General features: G+C 42.4%; 1 long non-coding RNA gene across 1 annotated transcript; it reads left to right on the top strand.

Annotated features, from left to right (window-relative positions):
- Positions 1-26,227, top strand: LOC133561418 (uncharacterized). The gene is made up of 3 exons (XR_009808687.1): positions 1-92; positions 25,746-25,906; positions 26,002-26,227. It is a non-coding gene; the product is annotated as an uncharacterized LOC133561418 (long non-coding RNA).
- The last annotated feature ends 225 nt before the right edge of the window (positions 26,228-26,452 follow it).

Consider the following 26,452-nt stretch of genomic DNA (forward strand, 5'->3'; position numbering starts at 1 on the left):
GTCACACTCCCATGAGCTTCACCTCTGCCTTCCTGATTTCCAGTCCCAGCCTTCACTGGTTATTGTGCAGTTCCTCTCTGACTTGTCTTCTGGTGAGTATTCTGCTTGCTACCATTTCCTAGTTTTTTTTTTTTTTTTTGTGGCACAGTACTCATTCTTATTTATACTTAGTTTTTTCTCTGAGTTAAAGTTTCACATGTAACCTTTTGTTGCTGTTGTTTTTTGTTACTCTTTTGTATTTTGAACTTGAACCATTTTCACACCTGTGTGCCTTTTTTTTTTAAATTGTCATTTTTGTTGATCTTTTGCATCTCCGCCATACCGGCCATCATGACAGCATTGTTATATTTGTATTTTCTCCTCCCAGTAGTGTGGCCGTTCTGACGATCAGCAAATAGTATGCATATACATGAAGACAGACACACTAAATCAGGCCTGGGCAATTATTTTGACTCGGGGGCCAAATTTAGAGAAACAAATGTGTCTGGGGGCCGGTATATCTATTTTTAGGAACACTAATACAAAAACTCACAATAATGTCTAATTGAATCCATAAAAACGTTATGATAGACTACCTTAAAAATCGGAATTGAATTTAAATGTTTTTTACTGAATGAGACACCCAGAATGTACATGGAAATAAAGAATGTGGGATTTACAATATTAACTACAATATTAACTCCTCTCTGAGCTGCAACCTTATCGTGGTAGAGGAGTTTGCGTGTCCCAATGATCCTCGGAGCTATGTTGTCCGGGGGCATAAAACCCCCTGGTAGGGTCTCCCAAGGCAAACAGGTTCTAGGTGAGGGATCAGACAAAGAGCAGCTCGAATACCTTTATGAAGAAGAAAAAGCATGGACCCAGATTTCCCTCGCCCGGACGCGGGTCACCGGGGCCCCCCTCTGGAGCCAGGCCCGGAGGTGGGGCACGATGGCGAGCGCCTAGTGGCCGAGCCTGTTCCCATGGGGCCCGGCCGGGCAAAGCCCGAAGAGGCAACGTGGGTCACCCCTCCAATGGGCTCACCACCCATAGCAGGGGCCATAGAGGTCGGGTGCAATGTGAGCTGGGCGGCAGCTGAAGGCAGGGCACTTGGCGGTCCGATCCTCGGCTACAGAAGCTAGCTCTTGGGACGTGGAACGTCACTACACTAGGGGGGGAAGAGCCCGAGCTAGTGCGCTAAGTCGAGAAATTCCGGCTGGATATAGTCGGACTCACTTCGACGCACAGCAAGGGCTCTGGAACCACTTCTCTCGAGAGGGATTGGACCCTCTTCCACTCTGGCGTTGCCGGCAGTGAGAGGCGACGGGTTGGGGTGGCAATTCTTGTTTCTCCCCGGCTCAAAGCCTGTACGTTGGAGTTCAACCCGGTGGACGAAAGGGTAGCATCCCTCCGCCTTCGGGGGACAGGTCCTGACTGTTGTTTGTGCTTACGCACCAAACAGCAGTTCAGAGTACCCACCCTGAATGGATGGATGGACTATGAACAATAAACACTGAATATTGACAGCATATGAATGCAACACCCATTCTCCATCCATCCATCCATCTTCTTCCGCTTATCCGAGGTCAGGTCGCGGGGGCAGCAGCCTAAGCAGGGAAGCCCAGACCTACCTCTCCCCAGCCACTTCGTCTAGCTCTTCCCGGGAGATCCCGAGGCGTTCCCAAGCCAGCCAGGAGACATAGTCTTCCCAACGTGTCCTGAATCTTGCCCGTGGCCTCCTACCGGTTGGACGTGCCCAAAACACCTCCCTAGGGAGGCGTTCGGGTGGCATCCTGACCAGATGCCCGAACCACCTCATCTGGCTCCTCTCGATGTGGAGGAGCAGCGACTTTACTTTGAGCTCCTCCCGGATGACAGAGCTTTGTTAAATCTAACATAAAATATCGCCAAAACACCTGAGAAAAACTAAATAGCAAATTAAGAATATTATATTTTTTTCAAAATAGTGCACTGAGGATAAGGATTCCAAGTATTTTTTTTTGATAACATAAGAGTTTCTGAAGCTCCTTGTCACATTTTATTAATAGAATAATGACACTTGTCCTATTGGAAGGGCCAAGATTTACTGCAGCTTTCAAATTGTATTAAATATGACACATAATTGTTTTTTTAATGAAATTATTCATGATATACTGTACAGAATGCCCATAGGTTTTTTTTTTTTTTTACATCTTTCTCATTCAAGGGCCAAAACTGGTTGGCTTATGCTTTTAGCAAATGTTTTCCGGTAACATGAATGTATAAATACTGAGTTACTATCGCAACAGCAATGCTACCAGACTGCACCCTGTATTGATGTCTTACCATTTTAAAACATTACAAAAGTAAGTCTGCTGCACAAAAACTGTTACTGATTATTTTCAGTGTTTTGATTCACAACACATTAGGAGAGTTCAAAGGGCATTAGTATCTGATGTTGGTAAATCTACTTTATTTAAAGGGATCATCATATTCTGATATGTTTTCTACATTTAAAACACCTCCTTGTGATACATGCCTACTGCACCTAACTGACTACAAGTACTGTGGAATGGTTATGCTGGAACTTCAAAAGGCATTCGACTCAGTTAACCACTCAATACTGTTAAACAAGTTGAGGGCAATCGGTTTTGACAGCGCAACCACAAACTGGATGAAATCTTACCTTGAGGATAGAGAACACGTGGTCTTGGTGAATGGATCACTGTCCTCTACACTCAAGGTGAGCTGTGGTGTCCCACAGGGGAACATTCTAGGAACATTGTTACTCTTGATTTACATTAATGACATGATATCAGCATGTAACAGCAACTTGTTCCTATTCGCGGACAATTCAATTCTGCAATCCTGGCCTCGGACAGGGACAAATTGAAGGTTAAAAGTGCACTCAGCACTGAATTAAGTAAAGTCGGTCTCTGGCTTTCCGATAACAAACTGTCAGTACACCTGGGTAAAACAGAGTCCATCCTATTTGGGTCCAGAATCATAATCAGAAATACTTTATTAATCCCAAAGGTGATTAAAAGCACAACATAAGTAAATCCCCGGGCTTTATGATTAAAGCAGGTGCTACCATAATCACCAGCAAAGACAAAGGTAATTTACCTAGGTTGTATATTGGACAATACTCTCGTGTGAAAAAATGGCATTAAAAGCAATCACCAAGATCAATAATAAAACTAGATTTTTAGGCAGGATTTCTGCGTTCATCAACAGGGATACGCTTAAGACCCTTGCCGGTGCCCTCATACGGTGTCATTTTGACTACGACGGCACCCCATGGTTCACCAGTATCTCCAAGCCACTAAAAACCAAACTGCAAACTTCCCAAAACAAACTGGTGAGACTCCTGCTCAACCTCCCATACAGGACTCACCTAACTCAAGCCGACTTTACCAAATTAGGATGGCTTAGAGTTGAGGAAAGAGTACACCAAATTGCAATGTGGCTGGTATTCAAAATACTCAGAGAAACTGTCCCCTATTTCACCAGAGTAAGTGTTGCTCACAGGTACCACACGAGAGGGAGTTCTTCAGGCCTCGCCCTCCCCCAAATTCATGACTTTCATGGGGAAAAAAATGCATTCTACTATTTTGCCACCACACAGTGGAATGCACTACCATACCAACAGACCTTAAAATTCGAACTCCCTAATACATTTTAAAATTGCCATAAAATCATGGCTCAACTCAACCTCTACCTGATCTGAACCAGCTTTGATCCCCAGCAACTCTTGGAAGCATCAAACAGGTTTACATGTGGTTACAGTGTATATATATTTTCTCATTCTGTTTTGCACACTCTTGGAGTCAACATGTGCATAGTCATGTACATAGTGTCATGTACATAGTGTCATGTACATAGTGTATAGGTACATTGTTTGTATATATTGTTTTTCAAATCACCTGACATGTATTCTAGGGGTGTGGGAAAAAATCGATTAGAATTCGAATAGCGATTCCCACGTTGTGCGTTTCAGAAAGGATTCTCATTTTAAAAACATCAATTTTTTTTTTTTAAATTAATCATTTCGACAAAAAAATACACAGCAATACCATAACAATGCAATCCAATTCCAAAACTAAACCTTACTCAGCAACACTCAGAACTGCAACTAACAGAGCAATTGAGAGCACACACAAACACAACACAGAACAAACCAAAAGTAGTGAAACAAAAATGAATATTGTCAACAACAGTATCAAAATTAGTTATAATTTCAGCATAGCAGTAATTAAAAATCCCTCATTGACATTATCATTAGACATTTATACAAAAAAAAGAACACTAGTAGTGTCACAGTGGCTTACACTTGCATCGCATCGCACAAGCTTGACAACACACTGTGTCCAATGTTTTCACAAAGATAAAACAAGTCATATTTTTGGTTCGTTTAATAGTTAAAACAAATTTACATTATTGCAATCAGTTGATAAGACATTGTCCTTTATAATTATAAAAGCTTTTTACAAAAATCTACTACTCTGCTTGCATGTCAGCAGCCTGGGGTAGATCCTGCTGAAATCCTATGTATTGAATGAATAGGGAAAAAATCGTTTTTGAATCGAGAATCGTGTTGAATTGAAAAAAAAAAAAAATCGATTTTGAATCGAATTGTGACCCCAAGAATCGATATTGAATCGAATCGTGGGACATCCAAAGATTCACAGCCCTAATGTATACTGTGCATATGTGCATAATTTATCCATTTTTAACTTACTTTTTTATATACACATCACAGGTTATATATCTTTTATTATTGAATTTATCAAACGTGATGAATATTTAATGGACCACAATGGAAACAAGCCTTTCGGCTTTTTGTGACATCCATTTGCCTTTTTAAAGCATTACATGGATTCAATTCTTTGAGATGTCAATAAACTTTTCAATCAATCAATAAACGTTTAGATGTGACACACCAACCAAACTTGAATTGCTACAGACTATCTCAAGCTGTGGCCGCGGAAAACTATCCGTCTTGCTTTTTTGGGTGCTAGTGACTTTTCCCCTGGATTAAAAATGAATGCAGTCTCTTCTGCGCTCTGTCACTCTTTCTGATGCGCTTCCTTTTTCACTGCTGTGCACAACTCCTTCCCCCCTTCCCCCTACAAAACCCTCTGTATTTCCTCCAGGTCACCTCTATTTATCACTCTCATCACACACACACACGCATGCGCGCACGCACACACACACACACACACACACACACACACACACACACGTGTCTGCATAGGTGTGTGTGTGTGTGATTGATACTGTACTTGCCCTGATCTTTAGTCCTCTCCACAGCCTCCCTACGAGCCCTCTATACCCCTTCTTTCTTTTTTTAAGAACACATTTCATCAAAGGACCTCTCACAGGTGACACTCAGGATAGTCTCATTAAGTGCTGCTAAAGCGCACAAGACTTGCAAGAGCGTACACATTGACATTCACACACACGCACACACACACACACACACACACACACATGCACGCACGCACACACACACACACACACACACACACACCACACACACACACACACACACACACACACACACACACACACACACACTCACACACACACACACACACACACACACACACACACACACACACACACACTCACTTACACACACACACACACACACACAAATTATTGTATTGTTTTACCTTCTTGAGACCTACAAAAAATGCCTACCTCTTTAGGACCACCCTTTCTAGATATATAAAGATTTGTATTTACAACATTAATATGTACATACAATGCAAATAGTATAATTTTTTTGTTTGTTTGTAATTGATTTTTCATCTTCATTATTTACTTTATTTACAGTATGTCTCTATATACATATTGTGGAGGGGGCGTGGCCTGCGGACATGCAGCGAAGCGGGGTATGCCTGAGATCAGCGAAAGGTGCCCACCTGGGCCTGGTTTTCAAATCACCTGTCGCTCTGTTAAAAGGTAGCAGCCGGAGAGGAGAGAGGAGGTGGAGCTGGAGGGAGAGCGAGAGAGAGACAGCCACAACTGACAATTGCTGAAAAGCACAAGAGTGACACTTTATTGCCCTCCTCTGAGGAACCCAGAGGAGGGCAAACTCCACACACACACACACACACACACACACAAATATACATATATATATATATATATATATATATATATATATATATATAGTCCGCCCGAATGCAGCTGAGATAGGCTCCAGCCCCCCCCCCCCCCCCCCCCGCAACCCCAAAAGGGACAAGGGGTAGAAAATGGATGGATGAATGTTTGTAATTGTTTTTTAATATTCATTACTTACTTTGTTATTCCAGCATGTCTCTATATAATTTTTATCAATTTTGATCAATTTCTTACACACACTTTTGTTTTTTGTAAAGTGCTTAAGGCCGATGACAAACGAGTCACAGACCCCAGATGGCTCCTGTGCCGCATTCTGGCCAACCCAAGCTAACAGTTAAGGGCCACTATAGTCTTAGTACCGTAGTGTGTTTGTTAATCCTATGGCCACATACAGGGCTCGGGTTGTCTTAAATCAGCACTGGAAGTCGTAAAATCAGCTGTTCACCTCACGGGTTTTTACGGGATGAATAGGAAAGTCCTTCTTTAGCTGCCGTCTTGTTTTATTATATATTGCTGCCATTTCACAGGTCAATGTTTACTTTTGTATAAACAGTAAATCATAAAAAAAAAATCATGACTTTGGAGCAATGTTCACGGACTCTAGTATTTGGCTCTATCAGATGCAATGGTTGTCCGTATCGGGACCATGATTTCGGTCCTAACTTGTTCACCATATGGAATGTACTTTTCATTATTGATGTCTCAAGAAGGGTAGAAATAAAAGAACACACACACACACACACAAACACACACATACACACACACACACACACAAACACACACAATATGACTCAAGTAAAAGTATACAACATACTTGAGTAAGTGTAAGTGTTCAGTAAAAACAACTACTCAACTACTGAGGAACAGCTGATTTATTAAGTATCTTTTTTTAAAGACATGGACACTAAATGTGTAGTGTGTGTGGACAACATGTAACAGGTAGGCAGATGGAAAAAAGAGAAAAAACTAAACACATAAGATAAACAGAAAAGAAGAAATTAGGGGTTCCTGCATACAACAACAAGGGAGACAGGTGAAAGAAAAGAAAGAAAAAAAGAGGGACTAATATTACGCGTAGAATTAGCAGTTGAAAATTGTACGCACCAGCATCATACTGCATTGGCAGAATATGGAGGACAAAGAAGAAAGAAGGAAATTAGTTAATTAGAGAAAATAGATTACTTACTGTACTTCAGATGTTAACACTGTAATGGTGTAAATTCCCAGTAGCTGTAGAATTGTCAGTTGATGTAAAGTTTATCCCCAGCGATGACAGCTTGCATCCTTCGGCCATGAACTTCTTGCGGGGAGGGAACAGATGGCTGCGTCGGTTGAGGATCTCCCTGGCTCTTTATGGAGAGCCAGATCTTAAAAAGCCGATCCTTTCAATGAGCCATTCAAAAGACTAGCTCGTTATTATATACTGTATATACTGTATATATATATATATATATATATATATATATATATATATATATATATATATAGATGCTAATTCATCCCTACAAGCCTGTTTTGCAGGTTTCCCTGCTCTTCAGGGGATTTTATTGAATCGACTGTGGTTGTTACACACATATATATATATATATATATATATATATATACATATATATAGATGCTAATTCATCCCTACAAGCCTGTTTTGCAGGTTTCCCTGCTCTTCAGGGGATTTTATTGAATCGACTGTGGTTGTTACACACACACATATATATATATATATATATATATATATATATATATATATATATATATATATATATAAAATATATATATATATATATATATATATATACAGGGTACATCACATGGGGGTGTGGCCATTGTTACACAGTAGTGCTTTGCTTCTGCGTCGGCATGTGAGGCCAGTTCATTACGTTTTATATATATATATATATATATATATATATATATATATATATATATATATTTATGTATATATATATATATATATATATACATATATATATATATATATATATATATATATATATATATATATATATATATATATATATATATATATATATATATATATATATCCTCTCTGAGCTGCCACCTTATCTTGGTAGAGGAGTTTGTGTCTCCCAATGATCCTAGGAGCTATGTTGTCCGGGGGCTTTATGTCCCCTGGTAGGGTCTTCCAAGGCAAACAGGTTCTAGGTGAGGGATTAGACAAAGAGCAGCTCGAAGACCTTTATGAAGAAGACAAAGCATGGACCCAGATTTCCCTCGCCCGGACGGGGGTCACCGGGGCCCCCCTCTGGAGCCAGGCCCGGAGGTGGGGCACGATGGCGAGCGCCTGGTGGCCGGGCCGGTTCCCATGGTGCCCGTCCAGGCACAGCCCAAAGAGGCAACGTGGGTCACCCCTCCAATGGGCTCACCACCCATAGCAGGGGCCATAGAGGTCGGGTGTGATGTGAGCTGGGCGGCAGCTGAAGGCAGGGCACCAGGCGATCCGATCCTCGGCTACAGAAGTTAGCTCTTGGGACGTGGAACCTCACCTCACTGGGGGGGAAAGAGCCCGAGCTAGTGCGCACAGTGGAGAAGTTCCGGCTTGATATAGTCGGACTCACTTCGACGCAAAGCAAGGGCTCTGGAACCACTTTTCTCGAGAGGGACTGGACCCTCTTCCACTCTGGCATTGCCGGCAGTGAGAGGTGACGGACTGGGGTGGCAATTCTTGTTGCCCCCCGGCTCAAAGCCTGCACGTTGGAGTTCAACCCGGTGGACGAAAGGGTAGGCTCCCTCCGCCTTCGGCTGGGGGGACGGGTCCTGACTGTTCTTTGTGCCTACGCAACAAACAGCAGTTCAGAGTACCCACCCTTTTTGGGTACACTCGAGGGAGTACTGGAAAATGCTCCCCCTGGTGATTCCCTTGTCCTACTGAGGGACTTCAACGCTCATGTTGGCAACGAAAGTGAAACCTGGAGAGGCGTGATTGGGAAGAATGGCCGCCCGGATCTGAACCCGAGTGGTGTTTTGTTATTGGACTTTTGTGCTCGTCACAGTTTGTCCATAACAAACACCATGTTCAAACATAAGGATGTCCATATGTGCACTTGGCACCAGGACACCCTAGGCCACAGTTCCATGATCGACTTTGTTGTTGTGTCATCGGATTTGCGGCCTTATGTTTTGGACACTCGGGTGAAGAGAGGGGCGGAGCTTTCTACCGATCACCACCTGGTGGTGAGTTGGCTGCGATGGTGGGGGAGGATGCCGGACAGACCTGGCAGGCCCAAACGCATTGTGAGGGTCTGCTGGGAACGTCTGGCAGAGTCTCCTGTCAGAGAAAGTTTCAATTCCCACCTCAGGAAGAACTTTGAACATGTCAAGAGGGAGGTGCTGGACATTGAGTCCGAGTGGACATATTCCGCACCTCTATTGTCGAGGCGGCTGATTGGAGCTGTGGCCGCAAGGTAGTTGGTGCCTGTCGGGGCGGAAATCCTAAAACCCCTTGGTGGACACCAGCGGTGAGGGATGCCGTCAAGCTGAAGAAGGAGTCCTATCAAGTCCTTCTGGCTCATAGGACTCCGGAGGCAGTGGACGGATACCGACAGGCCAAACGGTGAGCAGCTTCAGTGGTCGCGGAGGCAAAAACTCGGACACGGGAGGAGTTTGGGGGAAGCCATGGAAAACGACATCCGGACGGCTTCGTAGCGATTCTGGACCACCATCCGCCGCCTCAGGAAGGGGAAGCAGTGCACTATCAACACCGTGTATGGTGCAGATGGTGTTCTGCTGACCTCAACTGCGGATGTTGTGGATAGGTAGAAGGAATACTTCGAAGTCCTCCTCAATCTCACCAACACGTCTTATTATGAGGAAGCAGTGCCTGGGGAATCTGTGGTGGACTTTCCTATTTCTGGGGCTGAGGTCGCTGAGGCAGACCGGGGTGGTGGTTCCTCTATTTAAGAAGGGGGACAGGAGCGTGTGTTCCAACTATCGTTGGATCACACTCCTCAGCCTTCCCGGTAAGGTTTATTCAGGTGTACTGGAGAGGAGGCTACGTCGGATAGTCGAACCTCGAATTCAGGAGGAACAGTGTGGCTTTCGTCCTGGTTGTGGAACTGTGGACCAGCTCTATACTCTCGGCAGGATTCTTGAGGGTGCATGGGAGTTAGCCCAACCAGTGTACATGTGCTTTGTGGACTAGGAGAAGGCATTCGACCGTGTCCTTCGGGAAGTCCTGTGGGGAGTGCTCAGAGAGTATGTGGTATCGGACTGTCTTATTGTGGCGTTCCGCTCCCTGTACGATCAGTGCCAGAGCTTGGTCCGCATTGCCGGCAGTAAGTTGAACACATTTCCAGTGAGGCTGCGGCGTCTTCAGTAATGCGGATGTTGTACCGATCCGTTGTTGTGAAAAAGGAGCTGAGCCGGAAGGCAAAGCTCTTAATTTACCGGTCGATCTACGTTCCCATCCTCAGCTATGGTCATGAGCTTTGGGTCATGACCGAAAGGATAAGATCACGGGTACAAGCGGCCGAAATGAGTTTCCTCCGCCGTGTGGCGGGGCTCTCCCTTAGAGATAGAGTGAGAAGCTCTGCCATCCGGGAGGAGCTCAAAGTAAAGCCGCTGCTCCTTCACATCGAGAGGAGCCAGATGAGGTGGTTCGGGCATTTGGTCAGGATGCCACCCAATGCCACGGGGAAGACCCAGGACACGTTGGGAAGACTATGTCCCCCGGCTGGCCTGGGAACGCCTCGGGATCTCCCAGGAAGAGCTAGACGAAGTGGCTGGGGAGAGGGAAGTCTGGGTTTCCCTGCTTAGGTTGTTGCCCCTGCGACCCGACCCCGGATAAGCGGAAGAAGATGGATGGATTTATGTATATATATATATATATATATATATATATATATATATACAGTCGTAATCAAAAGTTTACAAACCCCGTGTCCATATGAGTTGGGAAATTGTGTTAGATATAAATATAAACAGAATACAATGATTTGCAAATAATTTTCAACCCATATTCAGTTGAATATGCTACAAAGACAACATATTTGATGTTAAAACTGATTAACAATTTTTTTGGGCAAATAATCATTAACTTTAGAATTTGATACCAGGAACATGTGACAAAGAAGTTGGGAAAGGTGGCAATAAATGCTGATTAAGTTAAGGAATGCTCATCAAACACTTATATGGAACATCCCACAGGTGTGCAGGCTAATTGGGAACAGGTGGGTGCCATGATTGGGTATAAAAGCAGCTTCCATGAAATGTTAAGTATTTCACAAACAAGGATGGGGCGAGGGTCACCAATTCGTAAGCAAATTGTCGAACAGTTTTAGAACAACATTTCTCAACGGGCTACTGTATTGTAAGGAATTTAGGGATTTTACCATTTGCGGTCTGTAAAATCATCAAAAAGTTCGGAGAATCTGGAGAAATCACTGCACGTAAGCAATGATTTTACGGACCTTTGAGCCCTCAGGCGGTACTGCATCAACAACCAACATCAGTGTGTAAAGGATATCAGAACATGGGCTCAGGATCACTTCATAAAACCACTGTCAGTAACTACAGTTGGTCACTACATCTGTAAGTGCAAGTTAAAACTTCACTATGCAAAGCGAAAGCCATTTATCAACAACACCTTCGAACGCTGCTGGCTTCACTGGGCACGAGGTCATCTAAGAAGGACTGATGCAAAGTGGGAAAGTGTTTTCTGGTCTGACGAGTCCACATTTGGAAACTGGGGACGTGGTGTCCTCCGAAACAAAGAGGAAAATAACCATCCGGATTTTTTTAGGCGCAAAGTTCAAAAGCCAGCATCTGTGATGGTATGGGGGTGTATTAGTGCCCAATGCATGAGTAAATTACACATCTGTGAAAGCACCATTAATGCTGAATGGTCCATACAGGTTTTGGAGCAACATAGAGTATGTTGTCATCCAAGCAACGTTATCATGGACGCCCCTGCTTATTTCAGCAAGACAATGCCAAGCCACGTGTTAGAACAGCGTAGCTTCATAGTAAAAGAGTGTGGATACTTTCCCGACCCGCCTGCAGTCCAGACATGTCTCCCATCGAAAATGTGTAGCGCATTATGAAGCGTAAAATACGACAGCGGAGACCCCGGACTGTTGAACGACTAAAGCTCTACATAATACAAGAATGGGAAAGAATTCCACTTTCAAAGCTTCAACAATTAGTTTCCTCAGTTCCTAAACGTTTATTGAGTGTTGTTGAAAGAAAATGTGATGTAACACAGTGGTGAACATGCCCTTTCCCAACTACTTTGGAATGTGTTGCAGCCATGAAATTCCAAGTTAATTATTATTTGCAAAAAAAAATTAAGTTTATGAGTTTGAACATCAATTATCTTGTTTTTGTAGTACATTCAGTTGAATATGGGTTGAAAAGGATTTGCAAATCATTGTATTCCGTTTATATTTACATCTAACACAATTTCCCAACTCATATGGAAACGGGGTTTGTACATACACTTGTAAAGATCATAATTTAATGGTTGTTTTGAGTTTGCAATACTTTCTACAACTGTAATTTTTTTGTGACAGAGTGATTGGAGCATATACATGTTGGTCGCAAAAAACATTCATGAAGTTTGGTTCTCTATTGGTCCACTGAAAATGTGACCAAATCTGCTGGGTCAAAAGTATACAAACAGCAATGTTAATATTTGGTTACATGTCCCTTGACAAGTTTCACTGCAATAAGGCACTTTTAGTAGCCATCCACAAGCTTTTGGCTAGCTTCTGGTTGAATTTTTGACCACTCCTCTTGACAAAATTGGTGCAGTTCAGTAGAACAAAAGTAACATCATCAGAAAACACCACAAATAACCCCTCAAACTTAACAGATGCAAGACATTCCATGTTGCAGGAAGTTTTTTCACGAATTAAAAAATGTAAAAAAAAATGTTTTAATCAGAACCTCAAATTGGCATATTTGTGTCTTTTAAAATATGCTATCTACAGTGCACAAGTTTAGTAAATTGGCTTTGCATGCACTATTCAGGTTACACGTGTTTTAGTACATGCAAACTTTTAGTAGATCAATGTGTGTGTGTGTGTGTGTGTGTGTGTGTGTGTCTCCGTCCTGTTAGTAGCTGCTTTAACCTGGGGTCTCCACGCTCTCCTGATCAGTGTAACCCCATTAACTCCCATTTAGTCCCATTACCACTCTCGTGAGGATCGTTACCGCTGGCATTATCTCATTTCCTAAACACCACAGCATGCATTTCTGTCAATGGTGGACTAATACAGTGGAACCTTAATTGAACACCACCCCCCGAGGTCTTACCAAAGATAGTTAAACATTTTCTTCATCAGTGCTTGTGTCACTTAGTGATGTGTTTCATCTACAGCCTGGACCAGATGTGAGAGGTGGCATACCACCCTGTGATTGACAGTAATTGAAGCAATGGCAATTCCCAGAAAGAAACCAGCCAGCAACCCCTTACTGTCATGGAAATAGTCCAAAGGTTCTTTGTGGGAAGACCAGCCAAGAGGGTGAAATAGAGTGACAGCTGGACACAGAGTCAAATATAATTGTACATGACTGTCAGTGTGACAAAAATCAGCAGTCTGTGTGGTCACATGAATGAATTATTAATTCACTACCACCAGGACTTCTGTCTCACTCTGATGTCCAATGTTGGTGTGGGGAGATGAAAGCAGGAGCCAATGTGGGTTTAGGCTTAATACAAGTTAAGTGTAACCTCCATAATACTTAAATCAGGCGTACAGCCCTGCAAAATTACATCCGGTAGATTATTACATTTTTTACTCTGGCCTAGGCATTTTTATTCATCCTTACTTCCACCAACATACAGAAATAAATATCAGGCCACATTTCGTTGCTATAATATATAGTGAAAAATGTAGTAGTGTCAAATTCTTACTTTAATTATTTTCAATCAGATAAATTACACTTGAATATTTTAAATTGACTTAAATAATGCAATATTTGGACACAGATGCAATTTTATTGTCAGAAAGTCATCGAGTACCTTTTTAAAAAAATATATTTTATATGAATGTACAATATTTATTAGCTCAAAACTTGGTAACAGTTTTATCTTAAGTACCGTCAGGGTGTATTTCGAATTGAAACTTTCCAGTAAACGCACCAGTCAGTCTCCTCACTCATCTTTGTATTGACGTATGCATTGACCTGATCGCTGACCTCATAGGAATCCACTCCACCTTCCAGGTAACCCTAACCATGGTCAAAATAAGAGGTAATAGTTATAAATTATTAATTAGATATTTTTTTTGCGATGATTCACAAAAGTTCTCATATTGTTTTTGACAGCCCTAATATAAACTAGGGGTGCGACTAAAAATCGATTCATATGCGAATCGCAAATCTTTTTTTTGACTTGATTCTAAAGCGATTCATATATTATTATTGTTTTGTTATTATATATGAATACATATAGAATTTTTTTTTTTTTCAAGACCATCTCCATGCAGCCAGAAGGCGCTTTTTTGACTGAAACATGTTACCCTGTTTTGAAAAAGTTTCATATAGTTATAATACCATATACTACTTGCAAACATCGGTGTCACGGTGCATACTCAAACCCGCTATCCTCCTGCAACTGAGTGTCACAGTTACTCCTCTTTCTGCTCCCCACTCATGCTGAGCGCAGCGACAATCCTGCAGACAATCAGCAATATGCACACCTGGGGCTGATGAAGGTGGGCTGGATAAAGGACCAGTGGAGCCAAGGATTCTTGCGGGAAATTAGTTACCTCATTGTGTATCGTAAGCCTTATGCTTTCTCTCCCTCTGGCTTTTTCCCTCCGTGCTTCTGACGTCCGTGTTGCTCTCCCGCAGTGCCTTCCCGAGTCTTCCCCTTTGAGATCTCCCATTGTTTCCCCTGTGTTTTGGACTGCCTTCCTTGATCCCGGACCCTCGCCTGGACACAGACATTATCGGTCGACTACCGTCCGCCTTAAGCCAGGCAGCCCCTGGTCAAAAAGGTGTCGTCCCGCCAACGTTTGCCTGCTTCAGTGGGTGCCAGACAAACAAAACAAGAAAAGAAAGAAGACTCCAGCTCTTCGGTTAGCAAGCTGGAATGTGCGAAAACTGTGCACAGGAATCTCTGATGACCTTCGTGAAGTGGACGACGCCAGAAAGACGGCCATCATAGATAAGGAGCTTGCCAGACTTGATGTCAACATAGCTGCTCTTCAAGAAACTAGGCTGGCTTCCAGTGGGTCTCTCAGAGAGGCTAACTATACATTCTTTTGGAAAAGTAGAGAACCTGAGGAGCCTCGTCAGCAAAGAGTTGGTTTTGCAGTCAGAAACACACTTTTGGCCTCAGTGGAACCTCCATCAGGAGGTACGGAGCGATTGCTGTCTATCCGTCTCAGCACTGTTATAGGTCCAGTGAACATTCTCAGTGTCTATGCTCCTACTCTTTCTTCAACTGAGGAGATTAAAGATAAATTCTAGGATCAACTTAATGAGCATATCAAGGGTTTTCCTAAAGATGAGTGCTTAATCGTCTTTGGTGATTTTAATGCCAGAGTAGGCGCAGACCATGCATCATGGCCATCTTGCTTGGGATACCATGGCGTTAGAACGATGAACACGAATAGCCAGAGGCTGCTGGAACTATGCACTATCACAACCTCTGTATTACAAACACCTTTTTTTTTTTTGAGCAAATCATCTCACAAAGTATCATGGAAACATCCCAGGTCTCATTGATGGCATCAGCTTGATCTGATAATCACTAGGCGGTCGTCACTAAATAACATTCTTACTACCAGAAGCTATCGTAGTGCAGATTTTAATACGTACCATGCCCTTGTGAGCGCAAAAGTGCGCCTTCAACCCCGTAAAATTCACCGCTCCAAGGCAAAGAGTCGTGCCTGCATTGACACATCAAAGATGTCAATTTCATGCAAGGTGGATAATTATGTATCAAACCTGGACCAAGCTCTTCAAAACCTGCCGGAGCATAATGCTACAGCAAAATGGAATGCCATGAAAGAAGCAATTTACAATACAGCTATTTCTACTTTTGGGAAGAAGGAAAGAACTAGTCACGACTGGTTTAATGCCTATCTACCAATCATAGAACCAGCAATTGAGGCCAAACGCAAAGCATTTTTGGCATACAAGAGGTGTCCAAATGCTCAGTCACTTGCAACACTCAAGAGTACTTGTTGTTCCACACAGCGCATTGCCATTGTGTGCAAACAACTATTGGCAGCAGCTCTGCGAAGAAATCCAGATGAGTGCTGAATCTGGTAACATCGGTGGCACGTACAACAGTATCAAGAAAGCAGTAGGACCTGCTGTAAAACGGACTACTCCAATTAAATCTCGGATAGGGGAGAAGATTACCAATCGTGAAGAACAAATTGTCAGATGGGTCAAGAACTACTCAGAACTATTCAACCTTGAAACAACTGTCTCTGATGCTGCTCTAAATTATACGAAGGAGCTACCAATCATGAATGAACTCGACCAAGTGCCTACAATGGTAGAGCTTGAAAAAGTTATTGATTTACTTCCATCTGACAAAGCACCAGGTAACGATAACATTCCACCTGAAGCTATCGAGCAAGGGAAGCCTGCCCTACTTAAACCGTTGTACGAATTACTGTGTCTTTGCTGGGAGGAAGAAGGAGTTCTCGGGACATGCGTGATGCCACTATTGTGACACTTTATAAGAATAAAGAGGACCGCAGTGACTGCAATAGCTATAGAGGAATTTCTCTCTTGAACATCGTTGGAAAGGTTTATGCACGCATAATCCTGAACAGGCTCCAGATACTTGCAGATTGTATGCATCCTGAATCCCAATGTGTTTTCAGGGCTGGAAGATCGACGACTGACATGATATTTTCAGTCAGGCAGATTCAAGAGAAGAGTAGAAAACAAGGTCAACCTCTTTAAATGGTGTTCATACATCTAACTAAGGCTTTTGATCTTGTCAGCAGGAAGGGCCTATTCAAGCTTCTACAAAAGATTGGATGCCCTCCAAAACTACTCAGCATGTTAATCTCTGGGGCTTCACGGTGGCAGAGGGGTTAGTGCGTCTGCCTCACAATAAGAAGTTCCTGCAGTCCTGGGTTCAAATCCAGCCTCGGGATCTTTCTGTGTGGAGTTTGCATGTTCTCCCCGTGAATGCGTGGGTTCCCTCCGGGTACTCCGGCTTTCTCCCACCTCCAAAGACATGCACCTGGGGATAGGTTGATTGGCAACACTAAATTGGCCTTAGTGTGTGAATGTGAGTGTGAATATTGTCTGTCTATCTGTGTTGGCCCTGCGATGAGTTGGCGACTTGTCCAGGGTGTACCCCGCCTTCCGCCCAATTGTAGCTGAGATAGGCGCCAGCGCCCCCCGCGACCCCAAAATGGAATAAGCGGTAGAAAATGGATGGATGGATGTTAATTTCTTTCCATTCCAACATGAAGGGAACAGTCTTGTATGAAGGATCTTGTTCGGACTCCTTCTCTATCAACAGTGGTGTTAAGCAGGGCTGTGTCTTAGCACCAACTCTTTTTGGAATATTCTTCTCTATAGTCCTGTCCTACACTTTTGACACATCTATTGAGGGTGTCTATCTATGAATGAATGAATGAATGAATGAATGAATGAATGAATGATCTTTATTGTCATTGTGCATGTACAGGTCCAACGAAATTTAGGTTGCTTCCCTGAGGTGCTTTGCATTTAAAAAAAGAAGAAACAACACAATATACAGAGACAACACAATATACACAATATGCAATATACAATATGGCCTTAGACCACTCTAAGAGGCAATGTAAAAAAATGAGACAATAAACAGTATAAGCTGACTGGTAAAACTACACACATGGTCTGACGGCACATTGTTCAATCTGGCAAGATTACGTGCGAAGACCAAAAGGAGGTCAGTGTTAATCCGAGAGATGCTTTTTGCAGACGATGCTGCTCTTGTACCAACACCAAAGAAGCCTTACAACGTCCAAGTGACTGTTTTGCGAATGCTTGTGAACAGTTTGGACTTACAGTTAGCCTGCAGAAAACCAATGTTCAAGACTTTCAAGATTGTTTATTGTCATATGCACAGTTAAACAGACAGTTTGTCATACAATGAAAATCTTACTTTGCTATTCCACCCTTCAACAAGTCACACGGTACTTAGCTAAAAATAAAAATAAGAATAAAAATGTATATACAAGGCACAGTAAGTAACATAACATTATTGCACATTCTGATTGACAGTCAACAGTATAAATATGGAGGTGACCTTAGGTCACAGTAGCAGTTAAAGTGTCTTTAGTGATCAAAGGTGAAAAGTGTCTACAGTGATGGTTCACAGTTCGGGGGTGGTCAAGGTACCTGTCTTTTGTTCAAAAAGACAAAGTAAAAATGGGGGGTGTGGGGGGGGGGCTAGCATTCACAAGTTAGCATTCACAAGCCTGATGGCCTGTGGGTAGAAACTGTTTGTCAGTCTCGTAATCCTGGATTTCAGGCTCCTGTATCGTCTGCCTGATGGTAGGAGGCTGAAGAGACTGTGCTGGGGGTGTGTACTGTCCTTTATGATGTTGTGTGCTCTCCTGGTGGCCCTGGTAGAGTACATGTCCTGTAGTGAGGGGAAGGCTGCTCCTGATATGTACTGAGCAGTTTTAATCACTCGCTGGAGTGCCTTCCTGTTCTTAACAGTGCGGTTTCCATAACAGACCGTGATTGAGCTGGTAAGGACACTCTCAACCGTACTTCTGTAGAAGTTGCTAAAAATTTTGGGTGGCATACCAAATTTTCTCAGCCTTCTTAGGAAGTACAGTCGCTGCTGGGCTTTTTTTTATTGTTTTTTGGGTGTTGTTATCCCAGGTGAGGTCAATGTTAGCGTTCAAGGTGCTGCAAATCCTGTTATCAAGATGAATGGTGTCACTTTAGAAGTAGTAGATAATTGTATATACCTAGGCTCGACAATCAGCAATAAACTCTTGCTTGATGTTGATCTTGACAGGAAGCTTGGAAAGGCAAACACCATCGTAGCTAAACTAGCAAAACGATTATGGGAAAACAACGCTCTTACTCAACATACAAGGATCCGAGTTTACCAGGCCTGCGATCTCAGTACTGTACTCTATGGAACCGAGACCTAGACTACTTACATGAGACAAGAGTGTCGACTTAACGCTTTCCACATGCGGTGCATCAAACGTATCCTTGGTATTAGTTGGCAGGACTATATTCCACACAGTGTCATTCTTCAGCGGGCTAATATCCATAGCATGAACTCACTTCTTAGCCAGCGCCGTCTTCGATGGCTGGGACATGTTCGGCGGATGGAGGACGGACGGCTTCCCAAAGACATTATGTATGGACAACTGGCTGCTGGTACCAGACGTGTTGGTCGTCCCTCCCTCTGGTTCAAGGACGCATGCAAGAGAGATCTGAAGGCGTGTAATATTCCTTTAGACAGCTGGGGGACACAGGCGGGGAACCGGAATGTCTGGCGTCAAGCGGTTGGACGGGGTATTGCAGAGGCTGATTTGAGGAGAGGCCAGCTCGCAGAGGAGAATAGAGACAGGAGGAAACGCACTGCAAATACCATTGCACAGCAGGAGCGGGACGAAGTCTCTACACATGTTTGTGCAAAGTGCAACAGGGACTGTCACTCAAGAATTGGATTGTACATCCATGTTAGGCGTTGTCAACAAACCTGAATGTACCGAATCAACAAAATATCAAGTTAAAATGTGAAAATTAAATAAGTGCATTGTATATTTACAACATTCATTAAAACTGAACATATATTAAAAATAATTGACTAAAATAGGATGAAAAAACAATTTAGATAAAAAACAATAAACTATTAATAATAATTAAAGTACCATTCCAAAAACCAAAATAAAAATAAACATATAACAGAAATAGGTGCCTGACACAAGAGCGTAAATTAGCATGGTCGTCTGTGACTAAGCTATATATATATATATATATATATATATATATATATATATATATATATATATATATATGTATATCTTTGAAAATATTCCCCCCTGGTGTCTAAGCCGTCAACTCCCTCTGATCAACATAACAATCGGTTTTAATCAAGAGCTGTGTTGACTCGAAAATTGATTCTGAGTCTAATCGGCACCCCAGGAATCGTAATCGGATCGAATCGTTAGGTAGCCAAAGATTCACAGCCTTAATCTAAACACAAACTGAGCTAACACAATGCCTTGCAGTGTTACTGTAAACTACAGTAACAACACATAACACATCAAATCTGCACACGGAAATATGCATGATTGGATAAGATATGACATCCAAACATTGGAGCCATGTGATTTTTCTGAACCTGGATAAGAAAGGTAAGGATATCCTATTGGTGTCTCGTCTTAGGGCATTCACTCGATCGCAACTGGACTGTTTGGTTTGTCTTGGAAGACGTTTGTGTTCATAGACTTAGATCAGATCTTGTGACTAGATGTGACAAATTCCAAGACAACCCAAACAGTCCCAGTTACGATCGATTGACAATGAACTGGTTGAATGAGAACAATCATAGACATAGTGATATCTCGGTTTTTGAATGCGCATGTTTTCAAAGGATTTGATTGGGGTTCAGAATTTTAAAAGTGTTTTTCACATTCTTTCATTAATTATCACAAAACAAAACATTGCACGCAACAAACAAGTATCATGCATATCATTCTGTATCGAATCGAGTCCCCTAACAAAAGACGGTGACTCAGTCTGTGTGCTTTTTTTTAATGAATGCAAAATGGGCCACATTTGGGCCAAAGAAAGTTGCAAATAAAAGCACTTTGATAAAGAAGGTAAAAGACAATACTGAATGCAACTCGTAGCAAAGTGTGAGAGCCCACAAAAGGGTTTATTTTAAATACATTGAAAATGTTCTCGTCATCGGCGGTCACTCGAAGCAAGTATGACAATCCTCCTGGTAGGGGGGTATCCCTTTATTGAGGATGCCTGTGCGTGACTTTAACGTGGGGAGACTGGTACACAGACAGTCACCACACGATCCTTGACAGATCCGGGTCAGGATCCAGTGGCATGGAGTCCAAGACGACTGGGGAACCTTTTCTGCTGCAGCCTTCATCTCCATAGGGTTAGCAATCATCCTCCGCCTGTTCCACTGTTGAGGTCTTGGGTTGTTTTTTCCCCATAACTGGGCCCACATGGATGTGGGGGTGCCTTCTTCCACCAGCGCAGCATTTGTGGTAGTTCTTACATCTACAGTCTTCTGCCTGCTCCGCCGTTGAGGTCGTCGTTGTATCTCTGGCTAGGGGGCAGTCAGGTACTAGGCCTTTGCCAAAGGCCACCTGGGGTAACAGTAGTAAAGGCGAAATCTCTTGTGCCCCAAGACCCCATAGAGCAGCCTCCACTGCCTGATTCACTTTAACGTCATGCCCAAGACACAAATAATCAATAATTATTAATTAATCAATATAATAAACTTGTGACATTAGACCAATATTAAAAGGATGTATTTCAAGTATGGCTGTCAAAGTTAAGAATAATGAGTTAACAAAAGTTCCCTTTAACAACACACGCACGCAAATGCTGCATGTGTCAGAGCCAAGAGTGACAAACAAGTGACAAGACACTTCAGTGGGAAAATTAGTAATTAGTTGGAAAAAACGAAAAATGAAAAACGTGTCCATTTTGTGTTGACATGTTAAAAAATATAATGTGTGATCAACAAACGTTTAAATAAATGAAATTTTTTTTCAGTCTCATTTTCGGTGCATATTTTTAATAAGGTACATTTTCTAAGATTAAAAATATACACAATTAATATGTGATGAATCGAGATTAATTATGAGTTAACTATGGACAAAATGTGATTCATATGTTTTATTGTTTGACCGCCCTAGTTTCAAGGTAACAAAGTGTGAAGTGGGACTTCAGGGCTGTGGCAGCAGCGTTAACAAATAACAACTTTCAAAACAAGCTAACTTTATTCATGCTTAAAGGAAACTGCACTTTTGGCCATCATCCCCAATCCTTATGTGAAACAAGAAAATAGGTATTTCCCTTTCTGTACGTTCTATATAGTGGAAAACCTGATAACAAGAGTTGGCTAATGTCAAGATGGGTGGGTTGCAGCTTACTGCGAGGTTTATTCTCCCGGGAAGCAATCGGACTACTCCGGACAAGGCGTGAAGGTAGGAAAATATTTATTTCCCAAAATTCAAAAGATTACAAAAAACAGAAAACAACCCAAAGACAAGCGTGCGATAAACGCTAGAGCTAAGGCAAAAACGTAGGACATGAAACTATAGAAATGAAAAAACTAACCAAACTATTACGACTGTGTGGCATATTGTTGCCGGATTTGTTCCTCTGAGGATGTGTCGACATGAACACAGCAAAGGTAAGATATAATGGATTTATTTAGGTAACAAAAACAGGCTAAGAACAAAAATACTGGAGCTAAGCAGAAAAGGCAAACAAAGGGAGCTAGCGTGGGTGATAGGAAAACGAACAGAAATACTAACAACTTGGCACGAAGGCACACAACAGGGAAAACAAATCATTAGCCTGAGAGCTAGAATAAAAAAAAGGCGCAGAATGAAAGTTAGCGAGAATATAAATGCGTAGCATGAAAGCTAACGAGAAAATACATACGAGTCGTCAGTGTTGCATGAAAGCAAACTAGGATCCCAGAAAGACTGAACAGAAAAGGCTGGCTTATATAGGATGGTGATTAACAGAGCAGGTGTGCGTCTTGAAACCACGGCAGATGAAAATAGTACGTAGCTATGGAAACAGACTAAAAACAGGAACTAAGGAGTCAAACTACCAAAATGTGACACAGAAAAGAATCAAAACTACAACATAGAACAATCCGAGCAATGGATCGCAACACAAACTATGGCATGTAGCAACTAGCATAACTGTGGAATCAGATATGGAACAAGCAGCATGAATTAAGTAATGACGCCAGGACGACTGACTGGCAAAGACAGGCTTAAATAATGGTCTTCTTGATTAGAGCAAGTGTGTGTCCCGAACACCAGAGGTAGGTGAAACTAATAAGTTGCCATTGTACAGTTGTGATCAAAATTATTCAACCCCCACACAATTTTGGTGTTTTAGCAAGTTGGACATTTATTCCGTATTTTGTTTTTAGTCATATCAAAAAAAGATGCATTAAATAGACGAATGCAACTTGAATTGCAACATTATATTTTGTAACATACCAAACAGTGTCATTTCTCTTAATATATCATTGACAAAATTATTCAACCCCTTGAAGATCATAACTCTTAAGAACAGAATTTGAATAAGGTCTTTTCAATCAGGTGTTGAAAACACCTGTAGATGTGATTAGAACCATGACGAGCAACAATTAAACTAATTGAAAAAGAATGTGACGCTCAGCTTCTTGTAGATGGTCAATGATGTATTTGCAACATGGTGAAGTCCAGGGAGTGGTCAAAGAAGTCAAGAGAGGAGGTAATTTCTCTTCATAAGAAAGGGTATGGATATAAGAAAATAGCAAAGACATTACACATTCCAAGAGACACAGTTGGGAGCATAATTCGCAAGTTTAAAGCTAAAGGCACAGTGGAAACACTACCTGGGCGTGGTAGAAAGCGGATGCTGTGTCCAACTGCTGTCTGGTATTTGAAGCATACAGTGGTGAAAAACACCCGGGTAACAGCTGAGGAACTACAACAGGACATTGCAGAGGGGGGAACGCAGGTTTCGTCCCAGACAATAAGGCGCACACTACGAGATGAAGGCCTCCATGCCAGAACTCCCAGGCGCACCCCACTTCTGACTACCAGGCACAAGAAAATAGACTCCAGTATGCCAAAAATCATCTGGACAAACCCCAAAGGTTTTGGGAAACTGTTCTATGGAGTGATGAGACAAAACTGGAACTCTTTGGGCCTATGAATCAACGTTATGTCTGGAGGAGAAAAAAATGAAGCTTACAAAGAGAAGAACACCTTGCCTACTGTTAAGCATGGTGGGGGGGGTCAATCATGCTCTGTGGCTGTTTCTCTGCCTGAGGTACCGGGAATCTCCAGCGCGTTCAAGGCATTATGAATTCTATTTCCTACCAGGATATATTAGCTGCAAATGTCATGAAGTCAGTGACAAAGCTGAGGCTTGGGAGACGTTGGACCTTCCAACAGGACAACGATCCCAAGCATACCTCCAAATCAACATCAGAGTGGTTGCAGAAGAAGGGCTGGAAGACTCTGGAGTGGCCTTCACAGTCGCCAGACCTAATTCCTATAGAAAACCTGTGGTGGGACTTGAAGAAGGCAGTTGCAGCACGCAAGCCCAAGAATATGAATGAACCGGAGGCCTTTGCCCGAGACGAATGGGCTAAAATACCTGTAGATCGTTACAAGAAGCTTGTGTCCGGTTATGTATCACGTTTGAAGGATGTAATTACTGCCAAAGGGTGTTCTACTAAGTACTAAAGATGCATGTAACTAGGGGGTTGAATAATTTTGTCAATGAGATATTACGAAAAATGTCCTTTTTTGGTATTTTGTAAAATGCAGTGTTACAATTTAAGCTGCATTTGTCTATTTGACACATATTTATTTGATATGACTATAAACAAAATACGGAATAAATGTCCAACTTGCTAAAACACCAAAATTGTGTGGGGGTTGAATAATTTTGATCACAACTGTAACGAAACAAACAAGGGAGGGAGCATAAACAGGAACTAAAAGAATCCAAAACTAACAAAAAATAACAAAAACATAATCCAGACCACCGATCATGACAGCTAACATGCTGGTAATTAGGATTATGTTATGCTTCTTATAAAGCCCTCTACGAAACCTCCACAAACCTCCGACAATGTTTTACATCCATGCTGTAACCATGGAATAACAAGCACATTCATGGTAGCATGTAATATTTACAGTATTTTGTTAATTTTGTTAATTTTTGGAATTTCTTTGGTGCGTGGATTTGAGAGAGAGAAATAAATCCATTTTCTTCAAACAACATTTAATAATCATGGCAGACTTCATGAACGCCAAAAACGACTACATTGAGACAAATGATCATCCAGAACCTTATAGGGATTGAAAGTGTGACGTAGCGCAGTGGTCCCCAACCGCCGGGCCCCAGCCCGGTACTGGGCCGTGGCCCGATTGGTACCGGGCCGCAGAAGAATTTTTTAATTAATTTTTATTTAAAAAAAAACTAATAATATATATATATTGTTTTTTTTTATTAAATCAACATAAAAAACACAATATACACTTACAATTAGTGCACCAACCACAGAAACCTCCCTTTTTAATGATAAAAACGTCCATTTTTCATGACAAAAAAAAAAGGACCCCCCGGGCCGCGGGACAAATTATTAAGCGTTGACCGGTCCGCGGATACAAAAAGGTTGGGGACCACTGACGTAGTGGACGCATAGCAAAATGGGTTTTGCTGGCCACCAAATAGCGTATAGCGTCCTGAGTGCAAGACTCTGTCCTTAAATTATGTTCTTTTATCTAACAAGTTCAAATCATAACACAAGCGTGCGTCATAGTTAACTGCCACAATCATTGTCATGATCACATATGGGTGAAAGCAAAGCCAATGAGCTCACGTTAATGACCTAATAAACAGAGAGTGAAAAGCCTTGATAGCAGTCTTGAGATGATCAAACTGTCACAGTGCGGACTAGAAACTCGCTTTTCCTCTGCTGGCAGCGCGCTTGGACATGCCCCTGCTCGAGCTGGGCGCAGCACGCCCATGCAGCGACAAGGCTGCAGGCAATTGCTCATCAGCGCACCCGGACCTGATAAGAGGGAGCGGCATAAAAGCCAACGGACCCAAGAGACCTTCGCCAGAACGTAGCCAATCTCCCTGAGTAAGCATCACGTCTGGCACCCCTCCCTCGTTCCTTGCTCGCTTCCTTTGTGCTCTTCCTTGTTCCCGTTTTGATGTCCTTTGTGTCCTCCCCAGTGTCTTCCCTGTTGCCTGTGATCGTGTCTCGCCTCACGACCTCCTTCCGGATCTCTGCTTGCCTCCCTTGATCCTCGACCCCTGCTTTGACACAGACATTGTTGCCTCTCTCCAGCCCCCAACTGCTTGCCTCCCCGCTGACTGCCTCTTCGCCTTCTTCCTTGGATTCGGCGAAAGACACACCGACAACGTCCCCTGGTAAAACTCACATTGTTAATTCTACACATCGTCCGTACTCATTCACTTGTGCTAGCATACACATCCCACACAGTTATCAAAGGTTTAAATAAACCTGGTAAACTACAGTTCCGTCTTGGTGTCGCCTCCTTCCCTTTGACACACACAACACAAAGATGACTTTTAACACCATCATCTGGTACATGTTGGTGTGTTCATGGCATATTCAGACTGGCAAGTTTGATTCAAAGCATGTTTTATTCTCTTACACTCG

Source organism: Nerophis ophidion, linkage group LG11, assembly GCF_033978795.1.
Source record: "Nerophis ophidion isolate RoL-2023_Sa linkage group LG11, RoL_Noph_v1.0, whole genome shotgun sequence".
NCBI lineage: Eukaryota > Metazoa > Chordata > Actinopteri > Syngnathiformes > Syngnathidae > Nerophis > Nerophis ophidion.